Raw genomic sequence first — 13,541 nt, forward strand, 5'->3', positions numbered from 1 at the left:
GGCCAACACAGTTACCTATATGAAACTATTAGTTATGCAACTGGAAGTGATGTCAAGGTTGTTGTGCTGCATGAAGCTGCACAACATCTGGCCCTGCCTCCCAAAGCTCCCATGGCTTGCCAGCCTTCATCTGGCACCCTTTGGGTATGGGTTGAGGTAGTTCATCTTCATCCCCCTTATTCGTTAAATAATCCTGCGCCTGGTAGTTTCATGTTAGTCATGTGAAATTATAAACCAGAGGGGTTTTAGTACAGGGACTAAACTTTCTAATCTACTACTGCTGAATTACTATTAAAAATTTAACCTTATGTCCGTGTAGGAAGCTATTTTGGTGGCCCTGACATGATCTTTTCCTCAAGCAAAACGGGAGGGGGAGTTCCACTTCCAATACAAGGATACAACAAGGAAGAGAAGAAGTGGAAGAAGCACAATCGTAATCACAAAATACAAATATATTCCACAAAATTACAATTGCAAACTCCACAATCCTAATACCATAAACGTCCAGAATCACAACCAAAATAAATCTTTCGCTACAGTAGGTAAATATAATACAAAAAGTTCAAGCCGTAATACATATAGGGCACTTCAAAGCAGTTGGCTATGTAGAGGTACCAGTCAAGAGTCCAATTAAAGACCAATCATGGTCGTATCAAGTAACAGTGTGAATGCGTATACAAAAGGCAGTGCTGCAAGCAGATAATTGGTGAAGTAAGTGGATGGCAACGAGTATGAGCCGGCAGTCTTTCTTCGCTCGTTTCAGACTGCAATGTCTTTCTTCAGGCCACCATATATCAAGGAAAAATTTCCAATCAATTCAATTCCACCAAGGTACCGCATCCATAATTCCATAAGTTATCCAGTGTCTTTTCCTCCACAACTGGGATTATTGCAGACAAAGGAGTTATTCTTCATCTCTTGCTAAAGAAATGACATGTCCAAAAAGGTGTAAGGAGCCACGTTGGGGTGAAGAAGACACAAAACCGTGACTTAACAGTGCCTGTAAGAGATTTTTCTTCTGGGTTTTAGTTCTTGGGTTGTTTGCCAAATCTGATCTGCATGGGAACCTATTTTAATTAGAATGGCTTATTTTATCGAGGAAACAAGGTGTCCCAAACACTCCGCTTAATGTAATAAATATATTTTGCTGGACTAACTGGTACCTGAAATGAATAGTTCAAGGGTCAGAAATGGAAGCCAGGTATGCCAAGCATGTAGTTGCCACTAGAACAGTTGGCATTTGTCACTTCTTTCCAGAAAGTGGTGTTTGAGAGACACCATAGCTTCCCTTTGTCCTTGATATAGGAAATAATTGTGGGTGACAGTACAGTAAATGTTGGCAAACTGGTTTATTCTGACAATGCAGCTATACACAAGCCACAAAAGAATGGCCTGCTTTTAGTGGGTCATTTTTTAACCGCTGAAGGAATAACATACTGGCCGGAAGTCAGGTAAGGTAATTAAATGCCAGAAACCAACTTCTCAGCTACCTATAGAATTCCATCTTTTAAAGCTGTTTTTGTGGTCCTTCCGGAACTTAACAGCCGCAGAGAGCTTTGCCAGTGATGCAGTGACATTGCCAATGAGGCATTAGCATCACTTCCGGAACTGACATCATCACGTCACCGGCCTCTGGAACTTCTCTTGTATCTGGGCAAAAATGTTTTTGCTGAAATACCAGGTCTTCACCCAGCAATGTGATGGTGCCACCTCTGGGCGTATAGGAAGTGACATCAGGGTGTTGCAGCCATTAGGCACTCCTATTTCCTGCCATTTCCTTCCCCTGTGGACAGCTGAGTGGGGGGGGGGGCAGCACAGGCTGGGAACTCTAGTGTTCGGTTAGCTGAACATCAACCTCGTAATCCACCCTCCCTGTTCTATTCGCCCACTTAAAGTAACCTTAAACGTGGGGAGTGAAATTAGGAGTGAGACCTCATCACTGTTCTGTTCTGTTTTTAAAGTCTTTGCATACTTCAGCATTTATAAAGTGGGAAACAATTAAAGTTAGAGGAAGCACTCGTCTTCTGATCCCAGTTAATTCACCCTCCCCTAAGGACTATTTTAGCTTTGAAGTTGGCAGAGCTCTTAAAAGCACACAACACCTTTAACCTGATGGAGGAATTAGCGTTGGGAATGCCAGAATACCCGCAACACCCCCTCCACACACACACACACACACACACATCCATTACAAGGTACTTTAAGGATGCAATCAAATGAGGCACAAGAGATCTAGGACCAGATCTTTGTATCTTTTAATTTTCACAAGCAGCCGTGGGTGAAGGGATCTTTAACTTTCTCCCGCCATCATTTCCCCCATCTTGCAAGCTGGAATTGCTACTAGCCCGTGTAGGCTTCTGATTTCTCCTCAGCTGTGAGGATAAAAGTATGTGTATGCGGGGAGGGTTAGACAGGGGAAATGATGTGTGAGAAAAGGGTTATAAGCCCCTCCCATGGCGCTACTTCCTTGGTTAAGTTAGTACTTGGTGCTACTTCCTTGGTTAAGTAAGTGGACCTTATCACAATTTTCCTGTTCCTCACTTGTTTGGGTTCTAAGCTGTAAAGGGTTCTGCTACAGAGCGATGCTTTCATCTTCATATCTTCTCTGGTAATTTGGTTGCCTTTAGGGTTGCCAACCTCAAAGTGGGGTAGGGTTGCCAAGCTGATCCTAGCAACCAGCAGAAGGGTTAGGAGCAGGGACACGGTGGGAGTGGCAACATCATTGGAGTCACGATGTCACCTCTGGGGAAACCCTGGAAATGATGGCAGGAAGCTTTAAGAGCACTGAAAACACTAGCTACCCTTCAGGAAAATCTGGAAGCAGTGTCATCATGGCCATAGCCAGAGGCCATGAGGTGTTGGAACTCAGTGGGTTGCCTTGGGAGAAAATGGTCACATGGCTGGTGGCCCCGCCCCCTGATCTCCAGACAGAGGGGAGTTGAGATTGCCCTCCGTACCGCTTGGCATGGAGGACAATCTAAACTCCCCTCTGTCTGAAGATCAGGGGGCGGGGCCACCAGCCATGTGACCATTTTCAAGAGGTTCCAGAACTCCACTGAGGGCAATCTCAACTCCCCTCTGTCTGGAGATCAGGGGGCGGGGCCACCAGCCATGTGACCATTTTCAAGAGGTTCCGGAACTCCGCTGAGGGCAATCTCAACTCCCCTTTGTCTGGAGATCAGGGGGCGGGCCCACCAGCCATGTGACCATTTTCAAGAGGTTCCGGAACTCCGTTCCACCGCGTTCCAGCTGAAAAAAAGCCCTGGCCATAACACTGCCAGTTTTTTTTAAAAAAAATTCCCACACCACCTCTTGGAGCAGCGGTGAGCAATAGGAGCTCAGGGCACGGGATCCTCCACCCTCACCAGGGCGTTGGCAGCCCTAAAGCGGGGCTAGGAGTTCTTCCAGAATTACAACTGATCATCAGACTACAGAGATCAGTTCCCCTGGAGTAACTGGCAGCTTTGGAGGGGAAACACTGTGGTATACCAAAGAATCTAGACGCAATGGAAGTCATTGGTTAAAAAGCCAATATCCAAAGCAAATAAGAATATATTATTATTATTATTAGGGCTTTTTTTCAGGGGGAACGCGGGGGAACGGAGTTCCGGAACCTCTTGAAAATGGTCACATGGCTGGTGGTCCCGCCCCCTGATCTCCAGACAGAGGGGAGTTGAGATTGACCGCCGTGCTGCTCAGCAGCGCGGAGGGCAATCTTAACTCCCCTCTGTCTGGAGATCAGGGGGCGGGGCCACCAGCCATGTGACCATTTTCTCTGAGGGCAACCCACTGAGTTCCACCACCTCTTTTCCCAGAAAAAAAGCCCTGATTACTACTACCACCACCACCACCACCACCACCACCACTACTACTACTACTACTACTACTACTACTACTTCTTTATACTTTTCTTACTGAGATCCAGGGTGGATTACAACAGTGCAAGTGAAAATACAGTATAATCAACAGCTTGGACATTCACTGAGCAAAGCACAGTCATGAACAACAATTAGGACATTCAATGAAAGAGAGACAACAGGGTACGGTAGCAGAAGATTGGAAAAACAAGCATAAAGATAAAATCTTTCTGAAACAAAGCATACCTAATTTACATGGCATGCTTAGCAACATGGAAACTCCCTAGTAGTCTACATCAGAAGACAGTATCCAGCAGAGAAGTATATAGTCCCTGCTCCTGCCAATGCATCTCTCTGATTTACTTCTTACAACACAGTCCTATAATCTGGGTTGAAAGCCATCCTGAATAATTCAGTTTTGCAGTTTGGATAAAAGCAGGAGAGCGGGAGCTTTCCTGACCTCCTCAGGCAGGCCGTCCCATCAGGTGGGAGCTACCAGAGAGAAAGCATGTGCCTGAACAGCTGTTGATTTTTCACAATTGCAGAGTGGTATCTGCAAAAGGCCCTGTTTAGATGAGCAAAGCTGCAGTAGTGGAACCTAGGGGGAAAGGCCATCGCACAGATATTGGGCCTGGTAATTGGGAAGCAAATGGAGTGCCTGCAGAATGGGAGTGATAGGCATGTTCTGTCTAGCTCCTGAGAGCAAACGAGCTGCAGCATTCTGCACCAGCTGGAGTCTGTCAGGCGCTTGCAATCACCTGGCACACCTGGTCTGCTTGCTGTGTGCTTAGGTTGTATGTTATGAATACATGTTGGAGCAAATGTTACTTGTCAACTGAACCTGTGGTGTGAAACTATGCCAGGGAGGAACACATTCCCACCGTTATCTGTGAACTTCTCTGAGTCCTCCGTCCTTCACTGGGGAGAGGTGCCTGGGTGACCTTGGAGGCTGCTACATCATCCCTGCTATTTTCCCCACTTTGCTGATCGTTAGGGAAGGGGAGGAGGTTAGAAACAGCCCTTGGAAAGCCTATATACGTTGATGCTTGCATGTAACCGTTATTCCTGGCAAAGGTGGCGTAAGTGTATGATACTGGCAGTCTATCAATAAAGAACTTTTAGTGAAGACTTTTGAGAGTGGCATCCTTACAGAGTCTCCGAGTCAACTTTGAGGGGAGACCTATGTAGAGTGCATTGCAGTAGTCTAGTCAATTTGCTTTTCTAGTCTTCTGGAGAGCACCTTCCGTAGAGATTTTTAAAAAAATTATGCCTACTGGGGCTGATTTGGAAAAAGTAAGGCACAATAACCTAGCAGAATGTCAGTTCAAGGGTAATAATATAGGAATTCAGACAGTAATGCAAGTATGGGTTTGGACAGTAATTTGGGGAGCTTTTAAATTGTAACATGAGAAACCACCTTCACTGGTTGCCCAGGTTTAAGTTCATGGACAAGGTCTGAAGAAAAGGAAATTGGCAACAACTTGTATGTAATACCAACAGCCAACTTTGTATTTTTGTTCACTGATAAGGAATTCTTGGCAGAAAGTGCTGTCTGACCTTAGTGTGTTGCTTCCTTTAAGATACTGCTTCCTTTGGTTGAATTATTTTCCAGAAAATGGCTATTGCCTTGCCTCTTAGGTTGCTTCCAAAGTGACTTTTTCTTGACAGCAGTCACTGAGATTTATGTGTGTGTGCTTTAAGTGAGTTTGCAAGAGACAGTTTCTGCTTCCACTTCAAGGTCTGTGTGGAAGGGGCCTCATTTTTGTCTTGTATTTGTTAATGTGGCTGTTATCTCTTAGTAGGATAATTCCATTAATAAGCCATCTCATTTGGAGTCTTCCTATTTTCCTACTGCCTTCCACTTTTCCGAGCATTATTGACTTTTCCAGAGAGTCTTGTCTTCTCATGATGTGACCAAAGTATGATAGCCTCAGTTTTGTCATCTTAGCTTCTAGGGAGAATTCAGGCTTGATTTGATCTAGTACCTACTTATTTGTCTTTTTGGCCAACCGTGGTATCCGCAAAACTCTCCTCCAGCCCCACACTTCAAATGAATCAATTTTCTTCCTGTCAGCTTTCTTCACTGTCCAACTTTCACATCCATACATAGTAATGGGGAATATTTTGTTTGGATGATTTTGTCGTCCGCACATTACATAATTAACTTCAGGCATAGACACACAGTTTTTCTCTATACCTTTTGGAACACAGATTGTGGTTCTGCATCTGAATCGCCTAAGGCTGAATTAATTGAGAAGTCAGTCTAACCTGAAGGGGGTTGCACTCTCCAGACCTCCAGGGTGAGCCCTCAGCCGTCTGCTATGCCCGTATACGGACTCCCAATATTTGTCTAAATAGCCTGCTCCTGGACTATTTTAATGATTTTTTAAAAAAATTATTGATTTTATGTTTTTGTGATTTTAATGTATTTTTTAAATGTTGTTAGCCGCCCTGAGCCCATCTGTGGGGAGGGCGGGGTATAAATCGAATAAAATAAATAAATAAATAGATTTCCAGGCCACAGAAAACAGTACCCCAGGTAGAAATGGCAGCCTCAGAAAATGGACTCTATAGCATCATGTCCCTGTTGAGTTTCCTCCCCTTTTCAAACTCTGCCCTCCCCAAGCCACCTCCCTGATATTTAGGAATTTTCCAAGCTTAAAATCATCTCGCAAACTCCGTCTAATGCTCTCCCATCCCCACCTGTGCTAGTGGGTGAAAATTAGCGGCGAGGGGGGAGGATGTTGGTGACATGTCATGTCACTTTCAGCTGGGACCTGGAAGTGATGTCTGTGACACTTCAGAAATCTTCCTTATCACCAGTTTTTACCATAGAGATTGGGCAAAAACCTAGACTGTCAGTGGTAGCACTTCTGGGTTCCAGTGGAAGTGATGTTGATGCATCGCTGGTGTCTTTTCCCCCCATGTCCCAGCCCCAAAACCTCTTGGAGGTTACAGGCACACACCTGGCAATTCTACCTCTGGAGGAGTAGTTTTGTAGCTTACAGATGCCGCTGGATCCTGGCCTATAGTTGGAGGCCTGATACTCTTTTGTGGCACAGAGCACCTTTTACCAGCTTCAGCTATGCCAACTGTGACCCTTCCTTAAAAAGCATGATTTGTCCACCGTAATCATGTTCAGATTAGATTTCTGTAATGAACGGTGTATAGGGCTGCCCTTGGAAACTTCAATTGGTCCAAAATGCAGCTGCCAGGTTATTGTTGGGGGCTGGATACAGGGATCAAATCACCTCGATGCTGAAAGATCTGCAAGGGATGCTTATCTGCTTCCAATCCACAATGCTGTTTTATACTTTTAAGTGTTTTTTAACTGGAACTACTTGAAATGACTCCCCCATTTCTCATGTAAGTATGAACAAACATCAAGAGCTCGCCACTCCTGTTTCTGACAAGGTGTGTATGTCTGTGTTTCCTGTTTTAAGTTCTAACCTGCTGTTCTCCAATTAATAATTTAAATTGGAGCCAGTGACATTTATCCCATCTTTAAAAACCCTATTTTTTTAAAAAAAACATATTGTAAACAATTTTTTTTAAAATAGAAATCTATTAAAATCAAAATTTATTTCATCTCTTAAAAATGAACAGCCTCTACTTTTCACAAAAGAATATAAATTTTCCAAGGTGACCTTGAGGAAAGTTCACATTCAGAAAGCGATCTGGGAACAGGAGAAATTGAAACAAAACCCCCCAAAAAGCCACTTAAACTGAAATATGTGTACTCTGTGATGTGCCAATGACACGCTAAATAAGTTGATTGTGAAATCTGAAAAAAATACTGGTAAAAACCTTAACAGAGATTTTACAAAAGTTTGTGCTAGAATATAAACATTACAGGAGTATTGCAGGAAAATAAATGGCAACACTGATCCATTACATTTCCGTACAAGTCACCGAGACCTTAAATTGCATCCCTGGGCTTACATTTGCCTAATCCAGAAACGGGTCTGTGAAACTGTTACCTGATGCTAATGCAACCCTGGCTTCCAAGAATTTGATGATGAAAAGCTGGTGTGTTCTGTTTATTATATGGCTTTTTGTTTTGTTTTTATGAGGTTTTAGGAACAGAGCCAACCATTAGGTAAATATGAAATTTTGCTCTACACTCCGACCGAATATATTCCTAAAATCCCAGACTTTTCTCCTTTTGCTTCTGGGTTGCTTCAGCCTCAGCTCTGCCATTTTAGAAGATTGTGTGTGTGTGTGAGAGAGAGAGATGGTAATAAGCATCTCACAGTTCTCCAGAGGGGCCAGCCACATGCCAGAAGTCTTCCATCCTGTTCTACATCCTTGCCAAGCAATTCAGCTGTGGAGAAGTGAGAAAGGAAGCACTTGGGGGGGGTCATAAAACCCCCATGCCTTTTTACAAGTACTGTTAAATTCCAGATCATGGTTTCTTCTGCGCTCAGCTACAAAAGGTAGACCTTTTTTGGATAACCATCTCCTACGCCTTGACTTAAAATGAGGTCTCAAATGGCCGAGAATATGGGAAGTCCATAGGGTCTCTTTACAATCTGTTGATTTGTCCACAGTGACCACATTCACTCTGTACAGGGCTGCCCTCGGAAACTTCAATTGGTCCAAAATGTAGTTGCCAGGTTATTGTTGGGGGCTGGATACAGGGATTATATCTATGCTGAAAGATCTGCAATGGGCGCTTATCTACTTCAGGACACAATCCACAATGCTGTTTTATACTTTTGTTTTTTTTTTGTCTGGGGTACTTGAAATGACATCCACCACCACAACTTTGTGCTTATATACCGCTCTTTAGGACAACTTAACACCACCCTCAGAGCGGTTTACAAAGTTAATGTCATTATTATCCCCGCAAACAGACACCCTGTGAGGTGGGTGGGGCTGAGAGAGCTCTGAGAGAGCCGTGACTGGCCCAAGGTCACCCAGCTGGCTTCAAGTGGAGGAGTGGGGAATCAAACCTGGTTCTCCAGATTGGAGTCCCGCAGCTCTTAACCACTACACCAAACTGGCTCTGATAGGCATTTGGTAGGTTCCCGTGGGAATGTGAATTGACACGATCACTGCCAAGGGTCCCTTATTGTACTAGTTTGACCAGTAGAATTGTGTTCTGGCAAACAAGCAGAGCATTAATCTGAAAAGGCAGTATCAATGCCTGAGTGACATCATTTATTATTATTCATATTGAACCCATGTCCAGACAAGCCTTGCTCCATCCGGGGTCTGCCAGGTTTGCATTCTGAACCATCCCAGCTTCACTCCTGGCACCATCCCAAGGGGCCCGGTTTTATGTAACTCAGAAGCTGGCAACCCTAGCTGAACCTTTGTTGTGAGAGGCAGTTTGTTTAGAATCTGAGGCACGGTGTTAAGTGCTTTCTTTCACATTCTATTCCTAAAACTGATTTGGGTTTCTAGTCCCAGTCACTTCTGGGACTGACATCATTGTGCAGAGTGCTCCCAGGCTTTGCACTGGGCTGATATAGGCCCCCAAATGGAACAAATCGGCCTGACACGGGCCTGTCCCAGGGCCTGTGTGATGACATCACTCCTGGGAGCGTTTTCGTCATGCTGTGCTGGGAGTGAGCCCCAGGAGGCCCGTTCCTGCACCAAGTGAGTGGGGGGTGGGTGGGAGCAGGAGATCCCCCATGCCACTGGGGGGCCAGCAACCCTAGCTACCGAAGCAGAGGAAAGCCAGGATTGGCTCTGTACTTTAAAGAAAAATTGCTCTTCAGTTTAATCTTCCAGAGAAAGTTGAAGCTTTGCTTTGCTCCCTGCATGGGACACCAGGGAAGATTTCCAAGCTCACAGAAAGAAGAGGAAAATCTGTACATATTTATTGAGAAGCTGAGGGGGGATGGTTGACCTGCACCCTGCTGCTCTGTCAGTTGGTACCGAGTGATCTGAATCTCACTGTCCTATTCTGTTCCATTCAAAAGCCTTTGGGTTTTATTTCCAAGTCTCAAGTGGACACCAAGAAATACATTGGTAGGCAGTGCACTTTGAACCGCTGCTTTAGCTGCTCCCCCACAACCCCGCCCAGCTGAACTGTCAGGATACCAGAGTGCAGTGCAGGCCCCCTGCAACCGCCAAAAGGCTGAAATCTCTGAATCAGCCAGACCAGGTAGGAATCCTTGGAAACTGGACTTCTGCCCTTCCCCGATCACTGCCACAGATTATTTTGCCTGTTGGCGTTCTGGATCCCCTTCCAGCCAATGCCCTTGGCACGGCTTTAGCAACTGGCTGAAGGGACCCTGGCTCCACATCTGAATTCAGGTATGGCCAGTCGTGATCCCAGCATGTCTACCATGAAAGAAGCACTAGAAAGAAACGAATCAGGACACACCATTCCTTTTGCAGCATTTTAATGTGTCATTAAACAACTATAATACTAGAGGCAAGCCATATACTATCCGGCAAATAAGGCACGTGTCGGAATGCCATTTTATGGACAACCCACAGCAGAGGATCTGACACTCTTTGAAGCGACCCAGTTGAGATATGTCTGGCACCTCTGAGGTCTATGTCCATAGAAATGTTATTTTTTTAAAGCTGTACAAGTTAATTACCTGTTACAGTACAGAAAAATTATACAACTGAAATTAGTCAGTGGGTACAGCTAGTTTTTTTTAAAGTTCATGAGTAATTAAACTAATCTAACTCTGTAGAAATTAATATGATAACAAGATTAGTTTTATACAATGTAGTGACTGCTGCTCTAAATAACATTTCAAAGGGAAATGTGAGTCCAGTACAGGATTGAACAGGATTCCCGTTTTAGCATGTATTAAAAAAAATGCAAAACAATCAAATATATAATGGCACTATGTGAAACCGTAAAGCGTAAGATGCATATAATACGTGCACATACATATTCTCTCATGCTATGAACTTTAAAATAAAAACAAAACACAAAATGCCTACATCGATCTACGCCTCCCTTTCTTTGTGATTGACAGAATTGCTTGAAGGCCAATATTGCATTGCAAATCTTGAGCATCACTTTGTCAAACGATGCTCTTCTCACCCTCCCAAAGGAGACTGAGAAAAACGAACAGAAATCATCGAACCCGTTGCAGAATTTCTGGAAACAAAATGGCGGCTCCTTGTGCCATTTCACACATTACAAAGAACGAATCCATGGTTGCTACAGCACACACGCAATAGTAATCTGTTGTCAAGTTCAACATTTTAGCAAACTTACCTGTTTATCACATTCTACCTCAAACTTTCAGTGTATGCCTTAAAAAAAGGTTGACAGACACTCTAACATCATGTGTAAAATGGCCCTTAGAGTACTTACAGCTTAATTCTAACACTTTGCACTGCAACCTATGCTATGCCACTAGAATGTATTGACACAACACTAACTATAGCCCCATAATAAGCACTCAGTTGGGACATCTTTGGGGCTATTACTGTGTTCCCCACAAGGTCATAAAACAATAGCGTAACATCTGATTCCTACCAAAACAGCCACAGCTTCTCTAAAAAGGCAATCCTCTTCAAAATACACATATAAATAAATCGAATAAGCATATTAATATAAGTTCTAAACACTTGAGTAACATACTGGTTACTTAATACTGATATTTTCATCCAACCAAACAACAATAATATGGCTTAAAGAACTGCAAGGGTTTTTTTTTCTTCTTCTTGTCAGAATTATGTACCAACTTTCATATAATATTCTATGTAGACAATATTTCCTTCTTAATGTAGTTCTGTTGCATACTTTATACAGACAAAAGCACTGTAAAAAAAACAACAAAAAAGAAAAAGCAAATTCCTTCCATAAATATTTTCTTGAGGATATACCCTTAATTTTGTATAATACTTAAGAAAACTCTTAGCTCTGTTAGTATTCTAGTAGAGATCCAAGGCCCTTTTTGAAAGCTTCAGAATTGTAAAAAAAAAACGTTTTAAAAAACCCCAAACAGAACAAACAATAGTTTTTTTTAAAAAGGCCCTCAAATATATACAAAAAAGGTTACTGCAAAGAGTTTCCAGATAACAATTCAGTATTACAAAGAAATATTTGTAACCATTCAAAAATTTTAAACATCTAAAAAGATTTTCCAAAATACACACACTGTATTAAAAAACAAACAAACAGAAAGGAACTCTATGTCAAGTATAACTCAAGATAAATACACATTTGCAAATAAAACTGTAAAATATTTTGTAACAAGGGTAAACATTAATATCAATTGACTACATCTATTAACTGCACACGATTGTCCCTTTGATATTCATCCTAAGAAAACACAAAGCTTCATTTGTATAGCTACAGTTTTGATAGGCTTTACTGAGTGCTTCAGCCCCCTGATACTTTTTTCCCAGAGGCAGTGGTTTTTGTAGACATAAAACAGACAGGCACAGAACTGAGAGCAGAAATACTGTTTTGAAATATGAGACGGTTGCTTGACTAGGCACCCAGGGTCACTTAGCTTATATTTATGTGGATGACTCAATGTGTACGTGATTGGGCACAATTTGGTCGAAATGTCAACTAGAGATGGGCACAAACCAAAATATGAACCAACGTTCATCACGAACTGGGCCTTTTTTTTGGTTCGTGAACTGGCGGTTCATCAGAGCTCATTTATGACAAACCGTGACGAACCACTATGATTTTCAGAGCAGTTCATATCGTCCATTTTTTGGTTCATCACTGCAGACAGCCTGGCACCAATCAATCTGTTACCTAGGCAATGGGGGGGATGGGCTTTCTGCAGACCTTCTGCAGCTCCGGAAATGATAAACCAACGAACCAAACGAACCAGTTCGCAAAGCAGGCAAGTTCATGGTGGTTTGTGGTTCGTAAAATGTGACAAACCACAAACTGCAACGAACCACCATTTTCCCGGTTTGTGTCCACCTCTAACGTCAACATTTGGAAATTCCATTCATTTCTACAGATAAAAGGAACTGTTTCATACAAAGTCAAATGCCGGTCCGTTAAGACCAGCACTGCCTATTCTGACTAACAGCAATGCTCCTAGGTCTCAGGTAGAGGCTTTCCCCAGGACAGCCACCAAGATCCTTCTTTAAAGACAACATACCAAGGATTTATTTTTGAACCGTATGAATGCAAACTGTATGTTTGGAACTACATCTTACTTGTGTTCTTTACTCTGCCCCTGAAATGAGTGGAATTTAAAAGTGCTTTGCTTCGGCAAGATCATGCCCTTTACCAATCCCTCTAGACTTATTTTGAAACAAACCAGGTAAGATCCCATTTTTTTAAAAAAAGTTAAAGCTGAGGTGGACTTGAGAGTATAAATGGCCCAGAAATAGCAATGGGCACGAACCAAAATACAAATCAAAGTTCATCATGAACTGGGCCGGTTTGTGGTTTGTGAACCAGCGGTTCATCAAAGCCATTTCTGATTAACTGCCATGAACTTTAGGCCAGTTTTTTTGGTTCTTTTTTCGGTTTGTCCCTGCAGACAGCCTGGCACCAATCATTTTCCTAGGCAACACCCCAGAAGTGATGTTTTCATGAACCAAACAAACTGGTTTGCGAATTGGGACAAGTTTGTGAACGTTCGTGGTTAAACGCGACGAATCACTAACCGTGTGGTTTGGTATTTTCCCGGTTCATGCCATCTCTACCCAGGAGCAAGGCAAGCTGATTGGATTCTATGGCACTATGATTCTGCACTGCAGGGCCACTTGCATTGGATCTTG

The sequence above is a fragment of the Eublepharis macularius genome, chromosome 6 (genome assembly GCF_028583425.1).
Source record: "Eublepharis macularius isolate TG4126 chromosome 6, MPM_Emac_v1.0, whole genome shotgun sequence".
Taxonomy (NCBI): Eukaryota; Metazoa; Chordata; class Lepidosauria; order Squamata; family Eublepharidae; genus Eublepharis; species Eublepharis macularius.